The sequence below is a fragment of the Nelumbo lutea genome, chromosome 5 (genome assembly GCF_056320005.1).
Source record: "Nelumbo lutea isolate HS-2025 chromosome 5, American lotus-T2T, whole genome shotgun sequence".
NCBI classification, from domain to species: Eukaryota; Viridiplantae; Streptophyta; class Magnoliopsida; order Proteales; family Nelumbonaceae; genus Nelumbo; species Nelumbo lutea.
Window position 1 is genome coordinate 86081860 of NC_142688.1, and position 12920 is coordinate 86094779.

The 12920-nt window shown below is 41.9% G+C and overlaps 1 protein-coding gene and 1 pseudogene across 2 annotated transcripts in view; both read right to left on the reverse strand.

Moving 5' to 3' along the window:
- The window catches only part of LOC148853257 (retinal-binding protein), a 139278-nt gene that overhangs the window by 100870 nt on the left and 25488 nt on the right, over positions 1 to 12920 (reverse strand). The gene's annotated exons all lie outside the window — the stretch shown is intronic.
- On the reverse strand, positions 8501 to 9667 carry LOC148853258 (putative serine/threonine-protein kinase At1g54610 pseudogene; annotated as a pseudogene).

Genomic DNA, 12920 nt, shown 5'->3' on the forward strand with positions numbered 1-12920 from the left:
CTGCTGAAATCAGTCCTCTCTTCTAGATCTGTTTTACACAGATCTCACTTAGCCGAATGGCTATACCTTGCTCTATGTATCTCTTAGGGCATCAGCTACTGGGACTAACTCCCTTGGGCCCTACAACCAAGGGAAACCCTAGAGTTTCTGCTGTGTTCTACGACCAGACCTAGAGTTTCTTTGCAGTACCAAGATAGAGAGAGAAGTGCGAGACAGCTGCTGTAACCAGGTGAGAGAGGTGTTCTATGACCAGACCTAGAGCTCTGATACCATGTTTGCCGAACTGAACCTGTTGAGAGAGCTGAGAAGAAGAAGAAGAAGAGGAAGAAGAAGAGAGGAGAGTCTGATGTGTTCGAATGGGCACTGTTCACTAATATAAGAGCAATACATAATTTACATGAAAGGACCAGGATGCCCCTGATTAGTGATGGGACACCCAGTCTAATAAACCACAAGATACGATTAGGCCCAGTTACTAAGGCCCATTAACTAGAGACTCTAATATCCAGCCCAGACAAGAGAATAACAACATATCAGCCGAACCAACAACCCTCATCCTTAAGTTGGGACTTTGGCTTTCGGAGAGGTTTAAGGGATGATGAACTTAGTAGTGTTTCAGATCTGTTGTCTCTTCTTGGTAGTGTCTTTCTAGACCCTCTTAATTTGGATGTGAGATTATGGTCCCCTCATCCAAAAGGTTACTTCACTTGTGCTTCCTTTTATAAGTCCCTTTGCTCTTCCCTGGGACAATTGGGTTTTCCGACCAAGGAGATATGGTCTAGACCTGTTCCACCTAAAATTATTATTTTCTGCTAGGAGGTGTTTTATAGAAAGATTAATACCTTGGACTGCTTGCAGAAGAAAAGGCCTTTCATGTGTTTGTCCCCTAACTAGTGTGTACTTTGCAAGGCTAGTGGTGAGGATTGCTCCCAATTACTTGTATCTTGTTCCTTTTCTAGTGCTATTTGGAGTTGGATTTTTCCTTTGTTTGGGTGCAAGTGGAATCTGTCCACAGACTTAAGTTAGTTGTTTGATCCTTCCTTCTTTGTGTGGCCTACAAAAAAAGGAAAAATGATGTGGAGACGTATTAGAGCAGCCACCTTGTGGACAATCTGGGAAGAAAGGAATGCAAGAGTATTCAAGGAAATGGAAAGAAGCATTCAGGCTGTTCAGGATTGTATCTTGACTAGGGCCATTCATTGGTTAAGAACTATAGACTTCTTTCATATATTTTCCTTTGACAATATTTGGAGAAATTGGATAGCGGTGGATACTAGCCAAGGAAACCCAGGCCTCCGCCTGAAGGATGGGCAAAGCTTAACTTTAATGGAAGCAGCCAAGAAACCCAGGCCCATCGGGGATAGGACGGGTGCTGAGAGATAAGGAGAGCAACATCTTAGCCTTGTTTTCCCCGTGGGAATAGGAGACTCCAATAGAGCTGAGACTGAGATTTTAGCAGTTGTACTAGGTATTCAGATTGCAGAACTATTAGGAGTTCAGCATTTGGTAGTTGAAGGAGACTCCAAAATTGTTGTGGGATGGCTGACAGATCCAGCTTCAGCTATGTGGCGACACAGAGACTTATTGAGGAAAGTCAACTGGCTCACAAGAAACATGATTGTTTTTTTTTATCAATAGAAGCACTTTTATTAAAAGAGATATGTAAGATACAACCAGAAAGGAGGCGTAAAATGTCTTAACCCTCCCTTTCAAACCTGAAAAAACATATTACAGAATAGCCCAAAACAAATTATATCTTCCCACCCCCTGTTTAGCCAAGGAGTCAGCTATGGAGTTGGTACTACTCTTAACCCATTGAAACCTTATAGTCATGTCCTGAGTTAGTTGCTTGATTTTCTTTCTTTCATTTGAGAATTTCCACATGCTGGACTCTTCCATCTGCAACCCTCTAACAGTCAGTTGGGAGTCACCTTCCACCAGCAACTTGCTAATATTCAACTGCTTAGCCCTTTTGACTCCCCTTCTACAACTGCTAGGATTTCATCTCTCAGAGAATCCCCCCAACCTATAGGTCCTGAGAACAAAGCAATAATTCGCCCTTCTTCGTTCCTGAAAATACCACCTATGCCTAAAGGGCCTGGATTTCCTCCACTACTACCATCAAAGTTCAATTTTATGAAACCCGTCTAGTGGAGTCCAAACAGGTCTGATATCACTAGACATAGGACCTGATCGAGCCACTTCTTCCCAGTTTCTAATGATGTCTCCTATTGAATAGGCTTCAAAAAGCTTCAAAGACTTGACCCAATGAGCCACCCCGACATATACAAGTTCTATGAGGGCTTCCCTGCTTTTCTCTTTTTCATGAAATAATCTTGGATTTCTTTCTTCCCAGACTGTCCAGCAAACAGTAGCTCTAGCGCATCTCCACAAAATTTTACCTCTCTTCTTTATACCCCTCCCTGGAGTGGAGCTAAACAAGCTTTGCACACTTGAAGGGGAGGGCCACCTGCAACCAAATAAAGAAAAAAACCAACACCAAATATCTGAAACAAAAGGGCAAGAGACAAGCAAGAGATAGCAGCTTTCACCATTCTTCTTACATAAGATGCACCAGTGTGGGGATAAACACCAATTAGGCCTTTTCTTTTGAAGTAGGTCACAAGTGTTACACTTTTCTAGGATTGCTTCCCAGCAAGAAGCACCTACCCTAGGAGGGATGGGGCAACCCCAAAATTCCCGGACTAGAAAAGGAGGCCCAAGTACCAGACTAGACTGTGTCAATGCTTTGAAGAAGGAGGAGTAGGAGAAGATACCCGAGGGAACAAGAGACCACACCTTGGAGTCCACAATGTAAGGTTCAAGTAAGCAGATTCGAAATGGTTTCCAACTCAGAATTTCTGAGAGCCCTTCTGAGACCCAAGTTCCAAGCAGTAGCGGAATTAGACAAGTTAGCAAAAGTTGCTACTAGTTCATTTTTAAACCTAGACGGAGCAAACAAAGAGGGAAACTTCTCTTTCAAGGGAAAATCCCCCACCCAAGTGTGTTCCCAAAAAAATACAGATAAACCAGAACCAAGATCGTACCTGATAAATGGAAGAAAAGACTGCAAGACAGCATGAATCAACCTCCAAGGGGAGGCTCTTGAAGCCCTAGATGATAGTCCCGAATCCCAGCCATCTGCCTCTTGCCCATGAATACTTAGGATTATTTTAGCCCACAAATTTTCTTTTTCTTTGGACCATCTCCATAACCATTTCCCTAAAAGACCTTCATTCTTCTTCTGCAGATTTCCCAGCCCCAATCCCCCTTCACTTTTTGGTCTTGTAACTAGACCCCACCTAACTCCATGGTCCTTTCTCTCCTCCCCAGGTTCCCATAAAAAGTCCCTCATAAATTTTTCCAACTCCCTACAAACTCCTTCTGGGATTCTAAACACCGACAAGAAATACACTAGAAGGTTTGCCAAAGTTGACTTAATCAGTGTTATCCTGCCCCCCAAAGACAAGTAGTTCTTCTTCCAGGAAGCTAGCCTTTTAGTGAACCTATCAATCATCGGATTCCAAAAGCTCCTTTTTCTGGGATTGTCTCCCAAAGGAAGCCCTAAGTACTTCAGTGGCCAATGAGCTATCTCACATCCTAACACTCGAGCCCTTTCCTCCACCTCTCCCTCACTCATATTAATACCAATCACACAGCTGTTACCCAGATTTACCTTGAGGTTGGTCATTTGTTCAAACACCCTAATCGCCATCTTCATATTACACACCCAGCTAATCTCCTCTCCATCACAAAACAGAATTGTGTCATCTGCAAATTGTAGGTGAGTGACCGGGACCCTATCCCTCCCCACTCTCCAACCACTTATCAGATTTTTGGAGTCTGCCCTCTCAATAAGCCTCCCTAGCACTTCAGCAATCAGGGTAAAGAGAAAAGGGGAGAGAGGGTCCCCTTGTCTAATACCCCGTGTAGTTGGAAAATGATCCACCACCTTGCCATTTACTAACACAGAATAATGGTAAGTCCTAATGCATCCTTTAATCCACTTGCACCACCTCTCCCCAAAACCACAAGACTCTAGCACTTCCAACAACAGAGACCAATCAACTAGATCATATGCCTTCTCCAAGTCCAACTTACACACTAGCCCTTTCTCACTTCTACTTCTATATTCTTCCACACTCTCATTTGCAATTAAGATTTGGTCCACAATTTGTCTATTCGTCACGAAGGCACCTTGGTTATGGGAGATGATCGAGGGGAGCACCTCTCTAATTTTTCTGGATAACACCTTAGCAATGATCTTGTAAAGGTTGTTAACCAAACTGATGGGTCTAAACTCTTTAGGATGAGAAGCCCCAATCTTCTTCGTTATTAAAGCAATAAAAGTAGATTTCAGAACTGGGTTTGTCACACCTCTTTCAAAGAATTCCAAGAACACTGCTTGAATGTCGGCTTTAATTATCTCCCAACAATCTTGATAAAAGGCCATCGTGAAGCCATTAGGGCCCGGGGCCTTGGATCTATCCATAGAGAAAATGGCTTCTCTGATTTCTTCCAAGTCAAACTCTCTTTCCAACCACAACATCAACTTATTAGGGAGCTTAGGCCAATCCAACCCTTCAATCCTTAATCTCTTCTGCAGAGGCTTTCTAAAGATGGATTTAAAGTGTTCCACAAAAGCCCCGGCAATCTCTTGTTGTTGTGTTAAAACTGTCCCATCAACAACCAGCTTAGATATGGTGTTTTTCTTTCTTCTGCCATTGTCTATTGCATGGAAAAATTTTGTATTCCTATCACCTTCCTTCACCCATTTGTGTCTAGATTTCTGTCTCCAACTTACTTCTTCTTTGAAAATTATGTCCTCCAAACTCTTCTTTAACTCCCACCTCATTTCTTTATCCTGGTCCCCAAAACACCATCTTTCTTCCTTAGCATCTAACTCCTCTATTTTACTTATCAACTGTTGCTTCTTCTCTTCTAGCCTACCAAAGTGGAGAGAATTCCATTCCTTAATTTTGACCTTGAGCTCTTTCAGCTTCCAATGGAATTTCATCCCTTCCCAATTGACTTGTGGGTTACTTATTCCACCAAGTTTTCACTTTGTCTTTAAAGTTCGGGTGAAGTGGCCACATATTTTCAAACCTGAAGGGAGAGGGCCCACTACCACTAATATCAGACTTACCAATCATTATTGGCCAATGATCAGAAGTAACTCTGGGTAGAGCCCTTGACACCAGATCTCCTCAATGGTCCTCCCAGTCTGTAGTGAACAAGAATCTATCCTATTTGGAGCAAATAGGTTCAGCTTGGAGATTAGACCAAGTGAAGCTATTATGAGAAAGGTTCAATTCCTTTAACTCAAAAGCATTAATGAACTCATTGAACTTCCTCATACTGGTAGTGCTCCTTTGTTTCACCTTATTGCTCTCTTCAATTAACCTTATCACATTGAAATCCCCTCCCACAGACCTCTAATATCTCCTAGTTCCTCCCAAGGCTCCTCCCTTTGTTTGTAACCATTGGGACCATAAACATTGGTAAGGACCCACTCAAATCCATCTGATACTTGCTTAAATTTGACAGAAATTGAGAACCTTCTCACTAATTCTTCCACTCCCTCCACTACTTCATTCTTTCACAAAGTAATCAATCCTCCAGATGAGCCCCAGGAGGGGCTCATAACCCTCCTTAGTCCATTCACTCTCCACACACTTCTAGCCCACCTTTTGTCAAAAGCCATAAGTTTAGATTCCTGAATTAAAACAATGTCTAGATTTTCTTCCTTTAAAACCTCCTTCATTAAAGCTCTTTTCCTTACACCCCTCAATCCTCTCACATTCCAGCTTACAATCTTCATTCCTTCCACAACTCTGCCTAGCCCCACTCCCTTTCCTTCTAGTAACCTCCTTTTCTTCCCCTCCCTTTCCTCACTCTAGCCTATGTGCTCACATCCACTTCCAACTTTAATTTCTCAGCTTCGCCTAGCTTTCTCTTCCTCCTATTCCCACCATTTTTTTTAGCCCGTAAGTACCCTTTCAGCCCGTTTAGGTTTCTCACCTTACAACCTAACTTTTCTACAAATTCAGCTAATGACTCCACTTCTTCCTCTCCCTTCTCTTCCTTTTCCCCCCTACCTCACTCCTATTCCCCTCCTTCTCCTCCTCCATCTTACCATTGTCCTCATTAGTTTCTCCTTTGGTTAATTCATTTGTATCTGCTCTCCCCACCCTCCCCATCTTCTCACCCCCCTCCTGTAACTCCCCAACCTCCTCAGTATCAGCCTCTGGACCTTGGGTATTCAGCAAAGAGGCATGACTGGGATCTGAAAGACAAACATCACAGGCATAGCAGACATTAGTATCTAAAAACAAAACCACGACCATACCTAGGACTGAAGGAGAAGGAGAAGAGACGACCAACTGGGTTAGTCCATTCACTCTGTGTAGGGCTTATTTGGTCGGCACCTAGGCTAACTTCACCCTTGTTCGTACTTCCAAGGCTTTGTCGTTCATCCCCGTCTGTGCCGTCTCTGCTCGAATTATGATGAGCAGTCGAAGTCCTCTTGCAGGTCCCCTGTCTTAAGTTACTCTCCTGGTTTGGTTCTCCCTTACTTGGTGTAAGATTTTCCCCCTCATCTTCTAAGGCATGCTTGACAACGTTCAGCCCTCTGCACCTAGTGGAGGATTTATGCAAGAAAAGATCCTCTGGGACGTGCTCTGAGAAAAGGATATCAGTATTCAGGGCATTTTCCAACTCTCCTTGATGATCTTCCCACTAAAGTTCAGCTTCACTATCTGAGTCTGACATCTCCTTTGTACTGTCGCAACTTACCCATCCACCATCCTCTTCTTCACAGTCTTCCTTATTCCCCCTGGAGTACCTCGGGTTTGGCCTTTCTCATTCTGATCTGTCCTGGTCGCCTTCTCTTTGTTTTGTCACCGGTAACCAGCCCAGCTTCCTCTTCAATAAGCTCTGGTTGCCTGAAGAAAAAATTTGGTTCCTAGGGGTCGAGCCACGTGAAGAAGAAGTTAGACCAATATTCTTGTCTATCAACGGCTGAGTAGAGATTTGACTCACGTGACCACTTAAGTGGTCACATGAGTCCAAAAGCTGATTGTGGCCCTTAAGCTCGGTGAGAACCGCCCTACCCGAAAATGGACCAGCTGGTTCAGAGAGTGTGGTGCATAGCTCGAACTTAGTCTTGAGCCGAACCCCCTGGTCTGACCTAGTTACCCCTTTGACCAAGTCCGCATAGGACAAGTAGGGTTGTTTTGGTTTTCAAAAAAAATTGAAAACTTTTCCACAAATGCCTCTTTGCTTTTGGCCTTCGACTTTTCAGCTTCCATATTCAGAGAAACCTTCACTCCAGCGGCTGCCACATGTCCAGACTTCCTTTGCTCAAACCTGCCAACTGTAACCCATCTTGCCAAGTCATCATCTCCCTCAAGTTTCGACCTCCCCAGCCACTACAACGTTTCAACTTCTGAACTCAACCAGACTTTATACCAATAGCCTTCTGCGCATATTTGTACTACCCTTGGAACTTCCTCAGGCTTCATTCCAGCAACTCTCAAGTGTGCTGCCCTCAAATCTGTGGTCTTATACAACAGAAGAACACCGCCCATCGCCTGCACCGGATTCTCCAAGGTTGATTTTTGCGAGAGATGAAAGGGTAAACCCAGCAGCTTCAGTTTAAAGCTTCCATCTACAGCAGCAACCTCATTTGAAAGAGAAAACAAGTTTTCAATTCTTACAGGACCTTCACTCGTTTCCAACATAGTAAAATCCATCAACAACTCACCCACATCAAGGACTGCTTTCCTATCGTTGAAAGGAATAAGGATGACCGTCTGGTTCAATCCAAGCTTCGTTGTCACCTCTTCTAGCAGCCCCTTCCAGTCCTGCACCTCCTCCCTCGCAGATAAGATGTATTTCTTTTCCCAGTTTCCTTTCTCCCCATCCAATGCAATTCTTGGTTCTGGGATAGTAAACGCCACAGTTGGCTTTCCTTGGGTTCCCACTGTGTCTTCTAAGCCCAGCCTCTCTAGTCTCTTTCTTCTTTCTGTCATCTCTTCTTTCTTACTCTGTCCGCCAACTACTCTCTCTGCTTGTACCTTCACTGCCTTTGATTCCTTACTGACTAATCTCCTGTGTAGAGCATTAGCCACCACTGTCCATCCCTGCTGCCGAACACCTTCAGGGATAACCAACATCTGTCATTCAAATCCCTGGTGAGAAACCTTCATGTCCTTCAAATGCCATTCAAAATCTATATGACATCAATGATCACCATCACCAATTTTACCAATTTTATTTCAGTCCGTTTGGATTGCAACAACTATGTAATACATTGAATACAATATTCAGAGTTGGAACTCCTTATGTCTCAGCTAGCACAGCCTCCTCTTCCCCCTTCTGGCATCTATTTACCGTCACCATCCAGATCTCTATTTACCCCAGGTACAATGAATAAACTGCAACATACTTTCATAAATCAAATACTCTTTGGAATTACTTTCACATGCTGAAACACCTGTTATCCTTCACTATTCAGAGCAGCAGTTGCAGTGCCTCGTTCGTCTGGGTCAATCGAAAGAAGAGTTTCAATCAGGGGTAATGAAGAAGGTGGAAAGTCTTTAGAAGTTTCTCTGATACAGCGGTCAAGTCGTTTCTGTAACTTAAGGAAGTCTGCATGTGGAAGTTTAGCTTTCTTCAAATATTCTTGTGATGGGGTACCACATGACTTAAAAATCTTGTGCCATTGTTCCACCTCTGTTCGCCCTGGCATTATTGGCTTCCCAACAAGCAACTATGCCAAAATGCAGCCAGCACTCCAAAGGTCAACACCAACACCATAACAAGTAGCTCCTAGAAGAAGTTCTGGCGGTCGATACCAAAGGATGACAACTCGACTAGTCATGGGTCGCTTGTGGTCTGGATCATAAAAAGAAGCCAATCCAAAATCAGCTATTTTAAGAATTCCTTCATTGTAGAGAAGTAGATTTGAACCCTTGATATCACGATGCAAGACACCCTGGTTATGGCAGTGTTCAATCCCAGAAAGTAATTGCTTCATATAGGATTTGACCTGAGGCTCGGTGAACTTGATATCAGGGGAAGCAGAGAGACCAGCAAGGTCGTGTTCCATGTATTCAAAAATCAGATGGAGACTACAAGACATCCTGGAAGTGGCCAGGCCTTCCAGCTTAATCACATTGGGGTGATCAAGCCATCTCAGCACAAGAATCTCTCTCACCACGAACTTCACGCTCTCCGGCTCAAAATTGTCGAACCGAACCTTCTTCAATGCCACGATCTTTCCCGTAATCAGATCTCTTGCTTTGTAGACATTGCTATAAGTTCCTTGTCCAATCTTATCGGTCTTCTCGAATGTATTGGCACGCCGAGGGGTAAAGCCTTCGATGGCCTCGCCGGCAACCTCAGCAAACCACACCGGTCACTCATGCTGATTTATCAGCGCCTGTTTGAGCTTCGGTTTCCTACGCTCCGGCTCTATTAAATCTCCACTTCGGTGGATCCTCTCTCGCTCCCTCTGGACTACTTCCTTCCTATCCCTAACATCGTTAACCACAATGTTAGTGGCATCAGGTGGTTCTTCGACCTTGGTGCGCTGGTGAGAAACCGAAACTCCGGTTTGTTCTTGGCCGTCTCCGGCTGCTGTCTTGCCAAGAATGCAACCCATGCCTCACCTCCGGCAAAAACAAAAGCGGTACCTCGAGTGCCGCCGCATAGTAGCTAAAAAATAGCAATTAAGCAAGAAATTACAATCCCTTCTCTCGGTTGCTATGACTTCAGACTAGTTTGAGGTGAAGAATTTTTAATCGAAAAAAATGGCGCGTTGAACCGTGAGTGGTAAAGTTGGACTTGTTGTTCTCCTCTAATACTGAATTTCGAAGAAGTGAAAATTGCGGCGATGACGAATGAGCATTTATAGTTGAACTCGCCGCTGCACAGCTTTCTTCAGGTGAGATCGTTATTTGAGTCTGGCTTTCTTGTTATTTTGGGAAGAGTGTACGGAAAAGTGAAATAGGTTTCAGTTCAATTTCAATGGAAACGGAACTGTGTAGGTTGTGGGCTCTGTGTGTGCGACACTATGTGTGTGTGTGGACTTTTTGGGGAAGCTTTGCTTCGGGGAAACCCACAAAACAAGAACAGACGGGAGGAAGGTAGCTTGGTGACTGTTACCTCTCTTTGGGTGGGAAGATCAGCAAATACCTTAGCAGATGGGTTAGCTAAGCAAGGGGCTTCAAGGGAACATTTTTTTTGGGCTGTTTTGTAATTTTATTTCTGGTTATTCCTGTTTTTAACTTGATGTAATACTCTGTTAGAAGAGGTAACAGCTCGTGCCTCTTCATGGGTTTCCTGTATTGCCTTAATTTTTCTGGATTAATAAATTATCTTCATTCATAAAAAAAAAAAAGAAAAAACGATAAAAAGGGGGATCCATTCTAGGTTAAGCATGAATGCATCAGAATTCGTTCAGGAGTGTATTGGAGGCTGAAACAAAATCAACTTATACTTCATTCTAGTTGTGTTGGAAAAGATTTTTCTCATAATTCAACAAAACCTCTTGTCTCATTATTGGTCAAATGAACAGAGAATGACACTATAACATTTCAACAATGGGAAGATTAACATGTCAAAATTGTGTCTTGGATCCTTAGTTACATTGACAAAAGCATTGACATGCCCATGAGAGGATTACATACTTCTAGCAAGATGTGGGAATACTTGAGAGTATGGTTCACAATATCAATGATATTTGGCGATATATTCCCAAAATACCCCCATTTGCTAGGTGGTGAAACAAAATCTTCCGAGAATTTTTTTTCCAAATATCCTTAATATTTTGCCGATATGTCGGCAACATTTCAGATTTAATTGTAAACTGTGTTTAAATTTTGAAATTTTAGAATATTATTAAAAACTTTTCAATATTTCATTCAAATCAACATAATTTTTTACAAATATTTTCCTAAAAGAACTAGCAGGGAATTGGTGATTGGAAATTAGCTTACTACTTTGATATGACTCACTTACTAAGTCACTAGAATTCAAAAGAAAAAGAAAAATGCAAATAAATACAAAAGAGTGCCTCTCAATCTAATCAAAACATATAGTAACAATAAAGATGAAAGTTAAAATGGCAAATAATTGACATATATAAAGAAGAGAAGATGGCTAAAGATCAAAAGGAAGACAAAGAGAAACATACCCATACAATATAGTTCTTTACTATGGTTTTGAGCCATAAATTACTATATTTCTTCTAAAGATCTCTTGAAGATTTATTAATTAATTCCATGTTTCTAGAAAACTTTCTTATTTTTTTAGATTTTCCAAATATCTTAGCGAGATTAGCAAAATATCTCCAAAATTTCTCCATCTCTACATGGCAAAATTTCCATATCAAAATCACGAACCATGCATGAGTATTTAACAGTCGTCCAATATAGCCAGAAAATTTTGAACTGAATATGATATCTTCCATAAATTTGGTTGTATTTTTAGTAATTGAGTTAGTTAGGGACTCGGTGGGTTGGATCAAGTGGTAAACCCTCATTGACCCAATCCTATTAAGTTAGGGTCAAGTCTGCATTAAATCGGGTCACCAGTTGGGTTTGGAGTTAATGCTGCCCCATACCAAACCCAACACATTGACATTGTAGAAATATTTGCAAATATAGCCTTAGCTTCCTATAGGTGTACTATCTGTGTGATTGGGCAGAGCAGGTTCAGTGTTCTATTACATTAAGTTGGGTCAGCTACGGGTTGGAGTAGCTTCAAGTCAATTTCAGGTTGAACAAAACACATAACAAACCCAACATTCCTGGAGTTAGTGGCTGTCATTGTTTATGCACTGTGCTGATGGTTCTTGGTCTAAGCATTTATTTGTACATTTTGTTACAAAAGGGGAAAATATGTCATGGTTGACAAATAGTTCTCTTTGGATTTGGATTTTTAAGGGTTCTTATTGTGATTGGGGAGAGGTTGGTAGAACTTTTATTTGCTTCTCTTGAGTGATTTCTTATCACCTGCTTATGTATTATCTTTTTACTTTAATGAACTTTCGTTTATTAACAAAAAGGGGAGAGGAATTTAGAAATACCATGCAAAAAATTATGAACTTGTGGACTGACTACAAGGCAGCTAGTAAGGGAGATGTCACAGCAGATTGCTGCATCAAGACAAAGAAGAAACTACTTTCTTTTGAATGGTAATTTGCAATTTTATTAAGTAACTAGGAAATATTTACAATAATATTACAACAGAATAAGCTAGCAGCAGTGCTACCACAACCTTTCCCCATGGGGAAATCTCACACATGTTACAAGGTAACCTCCCAATACAATTTTCCCTGTTTATGTTTTTTTGATCAGCAATAAAAGATTTTATTAACTTAGAGACAAAGTACAAAGGAGATGGAAGTCCCTAGGCACTCTTTTTGAATATTCCTTCCCAATTACAATTCATCCCAAAAAAGTTGATTCCTATTAACCCCATGCTTGCCCAAAGAGTTTGCCATACCATTTGTCGTTCTTCTTACCCAATTAAAAGTAGCTCCCATTTCCAAAGCTAACATACCAATCTCCCCTAGTGTTTGTCTATAAAGCCAGCCTCCTGAAGTATTATTTCTTAGCCAAGAAATGACTAGCTTTGAGTCTCTCTCACTTCCAATTATTGAATCCTCAATTGTTTAGCAATCTCAACCCTTGCAACAGCACCATTATCTCAGCTTTAACAGAATCCTCAACTCTAGTACCTGAATACAGTGTCTTGATGACACCATTTACATCCATGACACTCTCCTAATTTCTACTGAGCCCAGGTTGCCTATGGAGCTTCCATCAAAGTTCAGCTTCACCTTTGGAGCTACCAGTGGTTTCCACTCCATTATACCCTTATCCTTTTCTTTGGAATAGTGCACCACATCA